The sequence below is a fragment of the Caretta caretta genome, chromosome 24 (genome assembly GCF_965140235.1).
Source record: "Caretta caretta isolate rCarCar2 chromosome 24, rCarCar1.hap1, whole genome shotgun sequence".
NCBI classification, from domain to species: domain Eukaryota; kingdom Metazoa; phylum Chordata; order Testudines; family Cheloniidae; genus Caretta; species Caretta caretta.
In genome coordinates, this window is record NC_134229.1 from 12,739,540 (window position 1) to 12,756,356 (window position 16,817).

Consider the following 16,817-nt stretch of genomic DNA (forward strand, 5'->3'; position numbering starts at 1 on the left):
GGTCATCCCTTTGATCCTGGCAAAAGTCTGTTGCCATGTCTAGCCAGATATCTGCCCCGTTGGGAGGGATTGGTGTGCCATTGTCCCTGGCAGTCTGATCCTTTGGTGGACCGAGGCCCGGTTCCCCTAACTCCATCTCCATGTTGTCAGGGGTGTCCCCCTCTGTCATAAATATAAAGGGAAGGGTAAATGGCTTTAAAATCCTTCCTGGCCAGAGAAAAAAATCCTCTCACCTGTAAAGGGTTAAAAAGCTAAAGGTAACCTCGCTGGCACCTGACCAAAATGACCAATGAGGAGACAAGATACTTTCAAAAGCTGGGAAGAGGGAGAAAAACAAAGGGTCTGTGTCTGTCTGTGTGATGCTTTTGCCGGGGACAGAACAGGAATGGAGTCTTAGAACTTTTACAAAAAGAAAAGGAGTACTTGTGGCACCTTAGAGACTAACCAATTTATTTGAGCATGAGCTTTCGTGAGCTACAGCTCACTTCATCAGATGAATGAATCAGCTCACATCTGATGAAGTGAGCTGTAGCTCACGAAAGCTCATGCTCAAATAAATTGGTTAGTCTCTAAGGTGCCACAAGTACTCCTTTTCTTTTTGCGAATACAGACTAACACGGCTGTTCCTCTGAAACCTTAGAACTTTTAGTAAGTAATCCAGCTAGGTATGTTTTAGATTATGATTTCTTTAAATGGCTGAGAAAAGAACTGTGCTGAATAGAATGAATATTCCTGTCTGTATGTCTTTTTTGTAACTTAAGGTTTTGCCTAGAGGGATTCTCTATGTTTTGAATCTAATTACCCTGTCAGGTATCTACCATCCTGATTTTATAGAGGTGATTCCTTTACTTCTACTAAAAGTCTTCTTGTAAGAAAACTGAATGCTTTTTCATTGTTCTGAGATCCAAGGGTTTGGGTCTGTGGTCACCTATGCAAATTGGTGAGGATTTTTACCAAACCTTCCCCAGGAAGTGGGGTGCAAGGGTTGGGAGGATTTTGGGGGGAAAGATGTGTCCAAACTATGTTTCCCAGTAAACCCAGATAAAGTTTGGTGGTGGCAGTGGAAATCCAAGGGCAAAGGGTAAAATTAATTTGTACCTTGGGGAAGTTTTAACCTACGCTGGTAAAAGTGAGCTTAGGAGGTTTTCATGCAGGCCCCCACATCTGTACCCTAGAGTTCAGAGTGGGGAAGGAACCTTGACATCTTCAAAGTCACTTAGACCTGGTTCCTCAGTCTCCACCTCCATATCATCGGGGTTGTCCCCCTCGAGAACCGTCTGGGTGGGGGTTCCTTGGCAACTGACAGTTTGCATCACTTGGTGGAACCCAGGCCAGGGATAGGGTAGCACTGGAGCGACACCCATGTGCATTCCCCGTGTCAGTCTGACCACCATCAGTGTCACCTGGGCTGTGGGGTAGACCTCTTTGTTCCCATCGATGCAGCAAAGGCTAATCTGACCTCGTATCTGGTCAGGGGCTGGGATCAGCCACCAGCATACCAAAGTCTGTCCACACCCCAAGTCGACTCGGACTTCTAAGTGCCACTTGCCCAGGATCACCGGGATTGTCAGCTTGGGGCCAAGGTGCTGGCAAGCGCAGTTATCTCTGGTGCACATCTGGCCATAGGATCTGATCCTCACAGGCCATTAGTCTTGTAACGGCCCAAACTGGTTGTCATCACAAGGCAGCCCCAGCCTTGCAGTCAGCCCAGGACTGAAGGATGGTGCCACATGGCCAGGGCTTCCTGCTGCTAGGAAGTCCCTCATCAACTGTACCGCTGCAGCCAGAGTAGGGGGCTGGTGTCGCAGGACCCAGGTTTGGCCACGGGGTCCCAGTCTCTGCAGCAGTCACTGCTGCCGCTGGAGCAGAGCGACTTGTCTCTGCTGGTTCTCAGCCCACTGTCTCACCAGCTGGCCCCAATCCATGGTGGTCTGGCTGGCCCCAATCTGGGTTCTGGCTGGTGCCCCAGGCGGGCTGCAACGGTCTATTCACCCAGCCCTTAGAACCATTTTAGCACCAGACATTCAATAAAAAGGGGATTCTTTTTTCTTGCTCTGTCTCTGGTGGTCTGTGTCCTGTCTTTCCTTTCCCCTTGGTTTTCCAGTTTCTTGTGTCCCTGCTCCTCCATTCTCCTCTCTCCTATAATGTGTCCAAATTGGTCTCAATCTCCACCCATTCTTCCTGTTGTGTTAATTTGGATGGAATAAATGGGCCCAGAGAGTCAAAGGAATTAACGTGATCCCTGTGACTATACAACACTAGACAGTTAAACAAGACTCAGGTTTTAAGTAGAGAGACCTCAGCCTGCTTAGTCCCATGGAAAACACACTGTTAAAAATCTTTTTAGCCTTTTATTAAAAATACAGATAAAGAAAGAAAAACAGTTAAAGCCTTTGAAATGTCAAGTATTAAGTAAGGCTTTTATTTTAACAACATCCCCTTATTTCTCTTCCGTCTAGCTTTAGAGAGATTTTGGAAGCGAAAAGAAACCCCTGTCTGACAATCTCTTCGATGGTATTACAGTTAGTAATGGCCGTCCTTTTGGGGAGGAGAGAGAAATTATTTGAGATGGGCTGGAGCTGCTGCTATGGTTGTTAAAGTCCAATCCCATTTCCTAGATGACAAATCAAGACAAATGGACACAAGAGGGGAGAGCAAAGACCAACAAATAGAGAAAATGCAGCTTCTGTCTCTGGTGCTAATGCTAACTCTCACTTGCAGCCTTACTGTTGGAGAAACACAGGCCCAGTACATGATCTGTGTCAAGCTGTCCTATAGTGGCTGAAGAGGGTGAGTACCAACCTCGGCGCAGACTGTTAAGAATCAGGGCACAAACTTAAAATTGGTTGTGAGTTCTGTACTTATATTTCACCAATCAAGTATCAAGTGTGAACTCCTCAAGCACTATAACAGACAATCACCTTGGGTACTCCTCTCTATCTTACCACATAGGCAAGCTTGCCTTTGTGACAGATGGTCCTTTATACCAAAAATCACAACAGTATTCAGATTCCTCCCAGTCCCCAAGGACCAGTCACTTACCGCAGGTCAATTGCATCTTAGAGCTTACATCAAAGACAACACTTGTAGCCAATCCTATAATAAACTATCTAAAAATGTAGTCACCTTTGTCTGGCTTGTCCTTATCCGTCCCTCCGCGCACGCAAGTCGACGCCTCACCACTCCATTCTGTCGCAAGCACATTCTTCCCATTTCTGGCCAAAGAGTTTTGTCATGGGATCAGCCCAGCACGTTTTCGGTCTGCCCAGCAGTTGCTTGTGGTCTCTGGGGATCCAGTCATTGATGCGGGTTGTCCACCTATTGTCTTGCCTGCGGACTACATGACCCGCCTATCTTTGCTTTGTGTCTTACAGCGCCTTGCACTACATCAGTCACCTCTGTATGCCTTCTGATCTCCTCATTCGGTATGTGATCACGGAGCGATATCTTGCACATTCACCTTTCCATTGCTCTCTGGGTGATGGCAAATTTTTCTTCCTCCACTTTCATCGTTGACCAGCTTTCTGCTCCGTATATCATTGCTGGCAAAACAGTGGAGTTAAACAGTTCTTTCCTTTTCTTCTGTCCAATCACGCTCCTCTCACAAGTGTATAAAGTCTTCACCCACGTCATATTCAGTCGGATTAAGAAGAATCTTGAAATGTACAAAAGGCGAGAACAAGCTGGTTTCTGCTCAGGGTATTAGACAATTGATCACATCCACTCAGTTCGGCAGCTCATTGAAAAATGCAAGGAATACAAAGTACCGTTTTGTATTGCATTTGTCGACTACAAAAAGGCATTCAACCCAATAGAGGTTAACGCTGTACTCAGCACGCTCAATGAAATCAGAATTGACCCAAGGTACATTGACCTGTTGGAAGAAATTAACCACAATTGCTTGACAGAGATAACATTATTCAATGTTCCCTGCATTATTACTATACACAGAGGAGTCGGACAAGGCAACACAATCTCACCGAAGCTGTTTGCAGCAGTACTGCAGTTGCTGTTCAAGAAATTGAACTGGGAAGAAGGAATCAGAATTGATGGGGAACAGTTAACACATCTTCTCTTTGCTGACTGTGTAATACTGGCAAAGGACACAGCAGAACTGGAGAACAAATTGCAGCAACTGCAAACACTTTCACATGATATCAGGTTGGAAGTGAACACATCGAAGATGAAGTGGGTGCAGAATGAGCATTGTGCAGGAGGAATCATCACTGTAAACGGGAAAGAAATCTCAACAAATATATTTACCTGGGTCAGCAGCTGAGCAGAGACAACTTATTCGAAGGGGAATGAAGTAGGAGGCAAAAGGCGGAGTGGTCAGGTTTCAACAAAATAAAGATATCTCTAACAGATGATGAACTGCCCATTAAGAAAAGGAAAGATTTATTAACTAAGAAAAATAAGTGAGTTATTTACAAGGTTAAAGCAGGTAAACGTGTACACACACACACACGAGTTACAGTTTTAGGTTCCAAAAGGAGGTAGAAGCTTCTATAACGGACAAGCTCTGTATGTCCTTTAGGGCTAGCCCAGGCCAAGCACAAGGGAACTTTTGCTTATGCTTAATAACCCTTGCTCCTCAAAGTCAAAGCAGCAAAAAGATAGTTTCTTTTTGTCCGAGGTTTTTATTACCTTCCCCCAGAGTTCAAGCTGATGGGATGAGTTCACGTGCACATCTCCTCTTTTGGGGTGGGGGGCAGGCTGGGGGGGGAAGCAAAGACTTTTGTCCTCTGACATTCCACAATGGTTCATCTGGTGTTGATGGGCCTTCTGTTGTTGGGCAGGAGATAACACCTCCTGTGGCAAACTAGTATTTCACACTTGGTAATGCATCTCTCTTGACTGATGGTTTACAGTTTCAGAGCAAACACTGTTACAGTTACAGAGTAAACATTTAAATATTACCTTATGCCATAGGATACAGATATTAAATGTGAGGTTACTGCATGCAGTAACTTACAAGCATTTCATGAAGTCTAAATACATTTTTATAACTCTATTTTAACAATACTAGCACCCAAGTGAGCTTGGCTGGTTTTCAGCTTTGCTTTTGTTAGTGTTCACTTGAAGCCTTGGGGCCTTGGCATGAACTGGCACCTGCTCTGCCAGTGTCACAGTCTGATCAGCCACTCTGACACCTGGAAAACTTGTACCAGCATCCGGCTGATTCAGACATTGCTCTTTTAGCTGCCCTCTCTGACCATGGACTCACAGAAGTGTTGTGAAAGAGAGAGACAGGCTTGGTTGACTAAGCCAGACTCTTGTTTGACAGAAGGCAAGAGATAAAAAAGAGAACTAAGATGGTGATGGAGAATGACACATGAAGGAGGGCGTGACAGCAAGAATCAAAGTCTCACCTCCCAGGTGTTGTTCAGAATTTAGCTGGAGCTGGTGGAGTTCATGGTGTCACCTGAGTTCCTCTCTCTGGCCCAGTCTGGTCAAGGCATCTCTCAGGATCAGGACAGTAAAGATGCCCATCTGTCTCCGAGCCTAGCTTGATTCTCCCCCCGTACAAAGTCTTTTTTTTAGGACCCCAAAAGGGCAGTGATGGGTGGAATAATCCATTCCATTACTTTGTCCACCAATTTGTCCTAATTTGCAACCCAGTAATTTTGATTCATTGATTTCTGGGTCCACACTTCCTTTGTTTACCAAACATGATCTCAACACAATCCTTGAGTTCTATCAATAGACTTTTGCCTGGGCTAACCCAGCCTTTCTGTCTCCCCTTCCTATCTTTTTCCACCAACATTTATTGCTATAGGTAGTGGGAACATTTTATAAACTTGTATGCACTTTACCACAGTTAAACTCACAAATGGGGTAAGCCTGTGTAACAGAATATATACCTGTGTTCACACCCTACATGCTATTGTAATAATTCTTGTACAGGGCTGTAACCGTGCCTCAGTGGGTCACAACTGAGGATGCCAAATTCAGCACGAACTGCTGAGAAATAGGGCAGCTACACCCCAAAACTGGTGGCTAATCTCCTATAGGATATACCAAACCAGCAACAAAAGTAAACTTCTGTTTCACCATACTGGCTAACAAGAAAACATAAAGGCAGTTTCCTCAGGCATTCCAGTTCTTATATCACCACCAAAAATACTGGATTCAGAGATGAATGGTTCTTTACAACCAGTCTCATCAAATAATAGGTTGTTCTGATCCCAAAGGACCAGCCACACACCCAGGTCAATATATAACTTAGATCTTACCCAAATATCACACTGATGCCAATCCTTTAGTATCTAAAATCTAAAGGTTTATAGAAAGAAAGAAAGGTGAGAGTTAAAATTGGTTAAAGGAATCAAATACATACAGTAATTGCAACGTTCTTGGTTCAGGCTTGTAGCAGTGATGGAATAAACTGCTGGCTTAAGTCAAGTCTCTGGAGTACATCCACAGCTTGGATGGTCATTCAGTCCTCTGTTCAGAGCTTCAGTTTGTAGCAAAGTTCCTCCAGAGGTAAAAAGCAGGATTGAAGACAAAATGGAGGTATTTCCAGGGCCTTTTATAGCTTTTGCCATGTGAAGGGCAACCCATTGTTCTTACTGTGGAAAATTACAGCAACAAGATGGAGTTTGGAATCACATGGGCAAGTCACATGTTCATGCCCAATTTCCCTCAGTCATTGCAGGAAGCCATTACCTACTCTCCAGACAGCACGTTTACATCAAAGTCCACTCAGTGTAGATGGGTGTCTGCCATGGTCCATTGTCAACCAAGTGTTTCTTGATGAGCCACTTAATTTGAATAGTCCCTCCAAGATGTGCTGGCTAGCTACCTTGTGGGTGGTACCCCAGGAGCCAACATTTGAAATCCAGTATAGAGCCAGTATTTATAACTTCAAATACAAAAATGATACGTGCATACAGATAGCATAATCGTAACCAGCAAATCATAACCTTTTCATAGACACCTCACTTGACAACCTTTCTACAAGATTTGCTGCAAATATATAACAGTGGTTGCAACAATGCTCTATATGGTCATATTGTAATCAGATAATGTCACAAAGGCATGTTTTGTAAGGGGTCATTTGAAAACTCATAATTTTCTGGTCAGAATTGCCCTGGTAAAATATGTCTGACAACATTGTATGTGAAGTTATAAGACTCCCCTGAATGGTGTTATGAACACATGTTCCAAAACCTACAGCTCTGCCCAAACAGAAGCTGGCAAACAGGTCTGTCCTAGACAAAGGAATGTGTGCTTGCCTTAATTTGCATTTGAGCAGTAAACAAAGTCATCAAGCTTGAAGGGAAGATAAAGGAAGTTCAAACAGGTGGAAACACCAGCAGGGAACATGCTTCCACATCAACTCAGTCTCCCGGGTCTCAGCTGGAAATGTTTCTCAAGAGGGGAACTGAAACTACAAAAAAGAGGGACAAACACTCCAAGGCACACCTCTCTCTCTCCCTGCCCATCTCATTCACTGCACTTGAAGATGTTGGGGACACTGGGGCATGGCCACTAGGTAACTCGAGGGGATGGAAGACCACGAGTGTCGATGAAGCCCCCTTGCACTAGGCCCAGGTGTCCTTCCCCTCCTCCCCCCCCCCCCCCCCCCCGCCTGGAGGCACTTGCAGCAGCTCTGCATACTAGGCCCAAGTGTCCTTGGACCCCCCGCCTGGAGGCACTCACAGCAGTTATGCTGAGGATCTGCAACAATATGTTGCAGAGTCAGACTGCCTGAAACTAAGCAAGGCCAAACAGGGCAGATATGGAAGAACAATGCTGAATAAAGCAGCTTTATGTATGGTTTAACAAATGATACAGAGAACAAGGGAACTAGCTGGGAACTGGATTGGCTGGCTGTATGGATACTTAGGGCAGCTTGCTATTGGATAAGTATGCTGGAGAAAAGGATGTATAAAAGCCTGTGTAACTTCCTGCTCTGTGTGCAGGATTTGAGATTCTATTCTCCCTGTACCTTTTTGCAGCTGCAAATAAACTTTTCTGCTTCTCCACCCCGTTGTGATTATTGGGTGTAGCACACCGGGTAGCAAACCAACCTCAGCTGTTGTTTAGCCTCTCGGCACTGGGTGCCAGCAACAGCTTTTGGCGTCCCTGGGTGGGCCACGAGGCTGCAATTTAGCCTTGCCGGGACCCCTCCTGGAGGTCAAGGATTGCGGCGAGAACTGACGCCCGGCACGCACTGGTGAGTTCATCGGGGGCCTCGGAGGAGATGCGATTTGATCGACCCCGGAGGGCACAATGGTGCAACGCACTCATATAGTGGAGAAGCAGTTGTGGACGACGGTGAGGAACCGGTCCCTTAGACATAGGGGTGGAGCAGCTGCGGACGACGGTGAGGAACCGGTTCCTTGGATAAGGTAGGAACCTTTTGAAATCCGGATTGTATGCTCTGTTGGAACCTGGGGACGCCCAGAGTTACCCTGTAAGTATGGGACAGGGACAGAGCTCGGGGGTTAGGGCACGGTGTACGCCCCTAGAATGCATTCTAGGAAACTGGAAGGTATTTGGTGCGGATCCGATGACTAAGAGCCAATTAAAACGATTCTGTACAGTTGACTGACCTCAATATCAACTAGAGGACCAGGAGTGGTGGCCACCAGGAGGGTCAATTAATTACAACATGATCCTCCAATTAATTTTGTTTTGTCAGTGAATGGGTAAATGGAATGAATATTTGTATGCACAAGTGTTTATGGCTTTAAGAAATAGAATAGAGCTGTAATTCTGCAGAGTTGTAATTTGACTCCGACTGGTTCGGTAGTAGCTAATGTTAGTCCCCAGACCCCCACCCCCACTGTAATGGCAGAGCCGGTGTCCCCTTCGGCCCCCACAGTGGGACTCTTATAAGGGTAGGATGCCTCAGGTTACAGAGATTGCCCCCTTGGTGGGACTCTATCCTTTGCTTCCCGAGACTGTTGTGGCTTGCCCAGGGGCAGAGGGACGTCAGGCTACCACTATGCAAGTTTACACCCATGTGCCATTCAATCCAATAAACTTAGCAGCTTTTAAAACACAGGCTGGGGAATTCTCCATGAACCCAAGCAGGTTTATTTCAGTCTTTGAGGGGTGCCTCAGTAGTCACAAGCCGGACTGAGACAACTGTAATATCCTCCTGAGAACCCTGTTGTCTGAGGTAGAGGGATCAGGTTACACCTAAGGCAAAGGGAGCGTCAGCTTTCAAGCAAAAGAAAGGAAGCTATCTGTCAAGTTCCTACCCCAAGTAACCGTAAGCGGCTCAGGGCATTTCTGGGTATGGCAGGCTTTTGCAGAATATGGATCCCAGAGTTTGGACTGTGGGCTAAACCCCTTTACGACTGTGTAAAAGGAGCGGATCATGACCCCTTCTATTGGACCTCAGAGGCTGACAGGGCATTTAAAATCTTGAAAAGGAAGTTGATGGAAGCCCCGGCACTGGGCCTGCCGGATCTCTCTAAGCCGTTTCAGTTGTATGTACATGAACGAAAGGGGGTGGCCCTAGGAGTGCTCACACAGCTGTTAGGAGCGTGGAGACGTCCCATGGCTTATTTTTCTAAGCAACTGGATCAGGTTGCAAAGGGTTGGCCGGCATGTTTACGGGCGGTTGCAGCTACTGCCCTAGTGCTTGAGGAAGCCGAGAAGCTAACTTTGGGAGGGGTTATGCAAATCTATACTCCCCATATGGTCCGAGCTTTATTGGATGCAAACGGAGGGCTTTGGCTCACCCAGGATCGGATTGCTCGGTACCAGGCTAAGCTGTTAGAGAACTCTGAAGTCACCTTACAGCCTTGCCCCTCCCTTAACCCAGCCACTCTCTTGCCAGAAACAGAGGAACAAAAACATGACTGTTTAGAGATCATAGATGCCCAGTACTCCAGCCATCCGGATTTAAAGGATGTACCCCTCCCAAATGCAGATTATGAGTGGTACACTGATGGTAACAGTACTGTAATAGATGGGCAGAGGAGGGCGGGCTATGCTGTTGTGACCCTCCATGACACTGTGGAAGCTGAAGGTTTGCCTCCTGGGACCTCTGCCCAGCTTGCTGAACTAAGAGCCCTGACCCGTGCACTTGAACTGTCAAAAGGAAAGCGGATCAACATTTTTACTGATTCAAAGTATGCTTTTGGTGTGCTACATGCTCATGCTGGCCTATGGAAGCAAAGGGAAATGCTGACAGCCCAAGGCTCCCCAGTCAAGTGTGGGTCCCAAATCCTCCAGCTCCTAGAAGCCGTACAACTTCCCTTGGAAGTGGCGGTGGTACACTGTAAAGCCCATCAAAGGGAAGATCAAGATGTGCCCAGAAGTAATGGTAGGGCAGATAGAGAGGCTAAGCATGCTGCCACCCTGCCATCCCCTCAGATTGAGAACGCCCATATGCATGCCCTTATCCCATCAGTAGGGGAGCTTCCAACCCCTCAGTACTCTGGGGAGGAGAGATAGCTAACTGACAAACTCGGTCTCCGGGAAAAGGAGAGATGGCTCCATTCCCTGGAAGGGAAAGTCCTCTTACCAAAGGGCCTGATCTGGCCGGTGCTGCAGAAACTACATCAAACCATTCATGCTGGCAGGGAAGCACTTATCCAGCTAATGGGAAAATACTTTATCACTTCTGGACTCCGACCCCTGGCTGCCCAGGTACAAGCAGACTGCTTAGTCTGCCTAAAGAATAACCCCCGACCGGAACATCCTGTGCCACCAGCTGCCCTAGAACCCACTCCGGGCCCCAGACAAGTGTGGCAAATAGACTTTACTGAGTTTCCCCGGACCCAAGGGTTCAAATATCTCCTTGTCATAGTGGATCGGTTCAGCAGATGGCCAGAAGCCTTCCTATGCCGTAATTGCACTGCCAGAACAGTGGCCCTCAAGTTTGTTAAGGAGATCATTCCTCACTTTGGACTCCCCCGTGGATGGAATCTGACAACGGGATACACTTGATGTCAAAAATCATTCAAAGCATCTCACATGCCTTACAGATCCCCTGGAAACTCCATACGCATTGGAGATCGCAAGCCAGTGGGGTAGTGGAGCGTACCAATCAGACCCTTAAACGGCATCTCTCAAAAGTGTGCCAAGAAGCCTCACTGTGATGGCCTGATGCTTTGCCCCTCGTCCTACTCCGTATCCGCGTTCTCCCTAAGGGTAGATTAGGGCTTAGTCCCTTTGAAATTATGTTTGGAAGGGCATGGCCTATGAATGGCACCCCGGTTCTGTCAGGGGAATGGGAGCTGGGTAATGGTTTTTTGTCACAGTATATGTGTTCCTTGTCTGCTGTTCTCTTGTCTCTTCACAGGGGTATACCAAGGATTCCCAGCCTCTCCCCTTGGACTCTCCCATCCACTCCTTACAGCTCGATGACTCTGTGCTTGTTCGTACCTGGAAAGACGAACCTCTCCAGGAAAAGTGGAAAGGACCCTATACCGTCCTGCTGGTCTCCCGTACAGCAGCAAAGATCGAGGGACACAAGAACTGGATCCATCACTCTCATCTGAAGGCAGTACCCGCCCCCTCGTCAGCAGAACAGTGGACCGTCCAACCTGCTGACTCCTCATCTAGTGACGATCTCGGGCTAACGCTACTGTTTAAAAGACACAAATAGTGGGCATCTTAACACTAAAATGGGCCCACCCAGATACTGGAGACCCTGGGTTGGAAAGACTCTGGTGATAATTAATTGGGTAACATTGTTATTCTCTGTATTGGTATTTCCAAACTGTGCATATCGGGAGCATAACTCCTTTGTTTCGCTTGCGCACCATGTTTCTACTTTAACAAACCAGATTGATTGCTGGGTATGTGCTCCAACTCCACTGTCCCCCAAAACAGGAATGCCCCTTGACATGCTGCCCTTGACCCTAGCAGAATTAGCCGCCACCAAAGAGCAGGAAAGAATGGACTCGCCGTTCTGGAATAAGACCTCTTTACAGCGAGCCACCTATCAGGACCAGGAGTATTCAGTTGCAGTACTCACTGAGGGAATGTTATGTTTTACCTGAAACCAATCTGATTACTATGGGCGTCCTGTGGGAAAAAGCTCCTGTGTTATTACACAGTGGGCTGATGGGTATTGGATAAAGACCAAAAGGGAAGGCCACCAGTGTGGGTGTCATGGTTCCTCCCCTTTTAGGGAAACTCTTACAAATAATCTTGCCACAAAAGAAAGGGTTTGGAAATATAACTTGCCTTCTAGTTAATATCTCCAACATAGCAAGCCAATGGTGGGTTTGTAGTGGTCCCTATGGCGAGTGTAATTTGAACGGCACAATTAGAAATGCCCCCACTTGTACCCAATCAGGAGGATGAGATGCCCCCTTAGGGGCATATGAACTGTTTGGAAAAGCAGCCAAAGCAGCCTTAAATATCCCAGGAATCCCCTTAAGAAACAGTCCTTACTGGGCCCTACAGGGTCACTATTTTGTATGTGGCCGAAAGGCTTACAAGGTGCTGCCAGCCAACTGGACAGGTAGCTGTTATATCGCTCATGGAGTTCCTCATCTGTCAATAACTGCCACATGCCCAAAGGAAAGATTAGAAATGCCCGAGACACCTCTGTTGGGTCATGAGAAAAGACCCTGCGGCGACTGACTACGGCATTGGAGGGCAATATGAAGAATTCCCTCACAACCGAGAAGCTTGTAGGGTGCTCTGTACTGGGAATAGCGCCACTGTTTACCGGGCCAGCCATAGCATGCATAGGCCGCTATACTGTAAGGCTGCAAATGGTACTTGAGAAAGTGGCCTTAGAGTTAGAGGACTCGGTTAGTGATTTAGGATCAGCAGTAAAAACATTAAATAAAGAGGTACAGCAGCTCAGGACGTTTTCCCTCCAAAACAGGCTGGTTTTGGACTATCTCTTGGCATCCCAAGGAGGGGTTTGTGCCCTCGTCGGGCCCTGAAGTTGTGTATATGTAAATGGTAGCAGTTATGAAATCTATGAAAAGGTGGTACAGGCTGAGGCCCATGCCCGAACCGGAGCACAGGTTGCCTATACTGCCCCAGAGAGCGATTGGTTGCAAACCTTGTTTTCAGGCTGGGGTTTGTCGTCTTGGCTTGGTGGTTTATTTAGCCTGTTATTGAAACTTCTCTTTCCTGTATTGCTTGTATTAATGGTATTATGCTGTGCAGTATCATGTGTCAGGGCCATTTTGCAAATGTTAATAAGTCATTCTCTTCAGGGCTATCACAAAGTGCTTATGCAAAGTCCTATTGTAAAGAAATAAGTAGCCCAAGTGAGAAAACTCAGAGCCAAGGCTGTTGAGTGTTCTCAAAGGAGGGAGTTGTTGGGGACACTGGGGCATGGCCACTAGGTAACTTGAGGGGATGGAAGACCACGAGTGTCGATGAAGCCCTCTCGCACTAGGCCCAGGTGTCCTTCCCTTCCCCCCCCCGCCCCCCGCCTGGAGGCACTCGCAGCAGCTCTGCGTACTAGGCCCAAGTGTCCTTGGCCCCCCCGCCTGGAGGCACTCACAGAAGTTATGCTGAGGATTTGCAACAATATATTGCAGAGTCAGACTGCCTGAAACTAAGCAAGGCCAAACAGGGCAGATATGGAAGAACAATGCTGAATAAAGCAGCTTTATGTATGGTTTAACAAATGATACAGAGAACAAGGGAACTAGCTGGGAACTGGATTGGCTGGCTATATGGATACTTAGGGCAGCTTGCTATTGGATAAGTATGCTGGAGAAAAGGATGTATAAAAGCCTGTGTAACTTCCTGCTCTGTGTGCAGGATTTGAGATTCTATTCTCCCTGTACCTTTTTGCAGCTGCAAATAAACTTTTCTGTTTCTCCACCCTGTTGTGATTATTGGGTGTAGCACACTGGGTAGCGAACCAACCTCAGCTGTTGTTTAGCCTCTCGGCACTGGGTGCCGGCAACAAAGAGACAAAGGAAGCAGTCGTTGAACTCTGGGAGAAGGCCCTGACATGAGAGTGTGTAATCAGCTGAAAGCATGTGATGAGAAACTTTGCTTGAATCTGATATCGTTTATTAAGTTAGGCATTAAGAATTTTATCTTTAATTTTCTTGTAATCATTTCTGACATTTATGCCTCGTTATTTGTACTCAAAATCTCTCTCGTTATAGTTAATACACGTATTTTACTGTTTTATCTAATCTAGTGTGTTTAAATTAAAGTGTCTGGATACCTATCCGAGATAATAAGCTGACATATTGTTCCCTTAAAGGACTAAGATTCAGTATATTTGCACTGTGCAGGAGAGGGCTAGGCAGTGCAGGACGTACATTTCTGTGGGGAAATCTGAGGCTGGGGTATGTTGGGGTCACTCTGTAGTATAACCAAGGCTGGTGAGAGCCAATGTGTAACCTGAATGCAGCTGGCAGGCTGCAGTTACACACAGACAATCAGGGTGTGGCTTGCATGCTGGAAGGCTGTGAGCAGCCCAGACAGAAGCTACTTCAACAAGGCATCGTACAGCATCCACGGGTGCAGGGCAGGGGTGACACAGCTGCTCATTGGTCTCGATTGTACCCTGGTATGTCACAACCTTTCAGGCCCCAGTTACTTCAACATTCCCCACTCACTACCATCTGGACCTGTAGTCACTCTGAATTGACTGGGAGCCAAGGTGGGGGAGCTGACAGAGCCTTTTAGTTGCCCCTGGGATCTTTCTCTCTTACAGTGAAGGGTAAACTGTGTGGAGGGGACACTTTCTCCTGTGGGAGTCTCCTCTCCCCTTGGAGCTAGTAGGAAGGGATGTCCTGTGGGAAGGGAGAGCCAGTGAGGGAATAGATCATCATGTAAGTAGCAGTTAGGGGACAGTTTTGCGGCTGCTCAGCCTACAGAAGAGCCCAGGCAGTTCCCCAGCAAGGCACCAGCACCCTCACTGATGGCACTCCAGTTGCCACTCAGTGAGCAGGTAGGACAGACTGTTCACAGTGAGGGGAGAAGAGAAGTTGTTGTTTGTGTAAAGTATTTTCCCCTTTGCTTTTAGCACAGAAAACAGGAATTGTACCGTAGACTGAACACTTCATCATGACAGGGGAGCAGAGCCTGTCACAGAGGAACAACCATCCCGTCTTTGAAATCCCTCTGTCAAGCCTTCCACTGCCATGCTATGGGAAGGCACGTCCATCTGGCGGGGGGAGGCAAGTGATGAGCTGGGTCCTCTGCTCTTCTGCCAAACTCTCATCATTTTGTTACCTTGGCCTCCCATCCTCCCTCCCTCTGTTTGTCTGCTTTGTCCACCCGTTTGACACTCAGACTGTGAGCTCCTGAGGGCTACTTGCCTGTATGGTGCCCAGCATAATGGGGCTTTGGCTTCCTGGGTGCTGCTGGCATATTGTGAAAAGTATTTTATAAATAGGGCTTCTGTTCCTTGGAGTTTATGAATTTCATTTTTGGGGTTTACTTTTAGCAATGTTTGAGTTCAATGTAGATGTCCAAAAATCAGGGCTTTTCGTGGCTTTCTTTCTCTTTGTATATACATGTAGCACCATTTCAAGCAGCACTACATTGAAGCATACTGGGGAACCAGATACACAGACCAATTCATGGGCAACACAGTTAAAACTGCATTTAAGAAATCACACCCTGTAGTCCACATTACTGCTCCTTGTAGACAAGCTCTTAAGTACAAGCCAGGGACTAGGGACATGGCCTATATAAACCAACTGCAGAAGGAAAGGAGCGTAGTCAGCATGAACTAAGTGAACATTTCTAGTGTTTTTTAGTGTTTAATGGATAAACATAAATTTATTTACTTTTACTGGGGTTGTTTTATCAGTGTTTATTGGTTAAAACTAGGGCTGTCAAGCGATTACAAAAATTAATCATGATTAATCGCAGAACTAAAAAAATTAATCTTGATTAATCGCGTGATTAATCAGGCTGTTAAACAATAATAGAATACCATTTATTTAAATATTTTTGGGCGTTTTCTACATTTTCAAATATATTAATTTCCATTACAACACAGAATACAAAGTATCCAGTGCTCACTTTATATTTATTTTTGGTTTCAAATATTTGCACTGTAAAAAAGAAAAGAAATAGTATTTTTCAATTCACCTAATACAAGTACTGTAGTGCAATCTCTTTATCATGAAAGTTGAATTTACAAATGTATGATTATGTATGCTTCTTGTTCTGTCACCTGCCACCACTGAGAACAGCCTAGCTCCATCCTCTTTGGAACCCCCCCTTCAGGTAGTTGAAGGCTGCTATACAAATCCCTGCTCACTCTTCTCTTCTGCAGACTAAACAAGCCCAGTTCCTTCAGCCTCTCCTCTTAAGTCATGTGCCCCAGCCCCCAATCATTTTCGTTCCCCTCCGCTGGACTCTCCAATTTGTTCACATCCCTTCTGTAGTGGGGGGACCAAAACTGGACACAATACTCCACGTGTGGCCTCACAAGTGTCGAATAGAGGGGAATAATCACTTCCCTTGATCTGCTGGCAATGCTCCTACTAATGCAGCCCAATATGCCGTTGGCCTTCCTGGCAATGAGGGCACACTGCTGACTCATATCCAGCTTCTCGTCCACTGTAGTGTCATCTGCAAACTTGCAAGAATACTGTGGGATACCATATCAAAAGCTTTGCTAAAGTCAAGATATACATCCATCACTTTCCCCATATCCACAGAGTCAGTTATCTGCCTGCTTCTTGTTTACAGTGTAACCTGAAAGTGAGAACAGGCACTGTTCATGGCACTGTTGTAGCCGGCATCACAAGATATTTACCTGCTAGATGCACTAAAGATTCATATGTCCCTTCATGCTTCAACCACCATTCCAGAGGACAAGCGTCCTTGCTGATGACGAGTTCTGCTCGATAACAATCCAAAGCAGAGCAGACCGACATATGTTCATTTTCATC

General features: G+C 46.4%; 1 long non-coding RNA gene across 7 annotated transcripts in view; it reads left to right on the forward strand.

Moving 5' to 3' along the window:
- The window catches only part of LOC125626221 (uncharacterized), a 29,720-nt gene extending 15,950 nt beyond the window's left edge, over window positions 1-13,770 (forward strand). For 3 of the 7 annotated variants that reach the window (XR_012666005.1, XR_012666006.1, XR_012666007.1), the window contains one exon: window positions 2,722-13,770. This is a non-coding gene — a long non-coding RNA (uncharacterized LOC125626221). Of the gene's footprint in view, window positions 1-2,459 lie in introns of all 7 variants that reach the window. The other 4 variants (XR_012666004.1, XR_012666008.1, XR_007353700.2 and 1 more) reach the window with 3 other exon arrangements.
- Window positions 13,771-16,817: the final 3,047 nt, after the last annotated feature.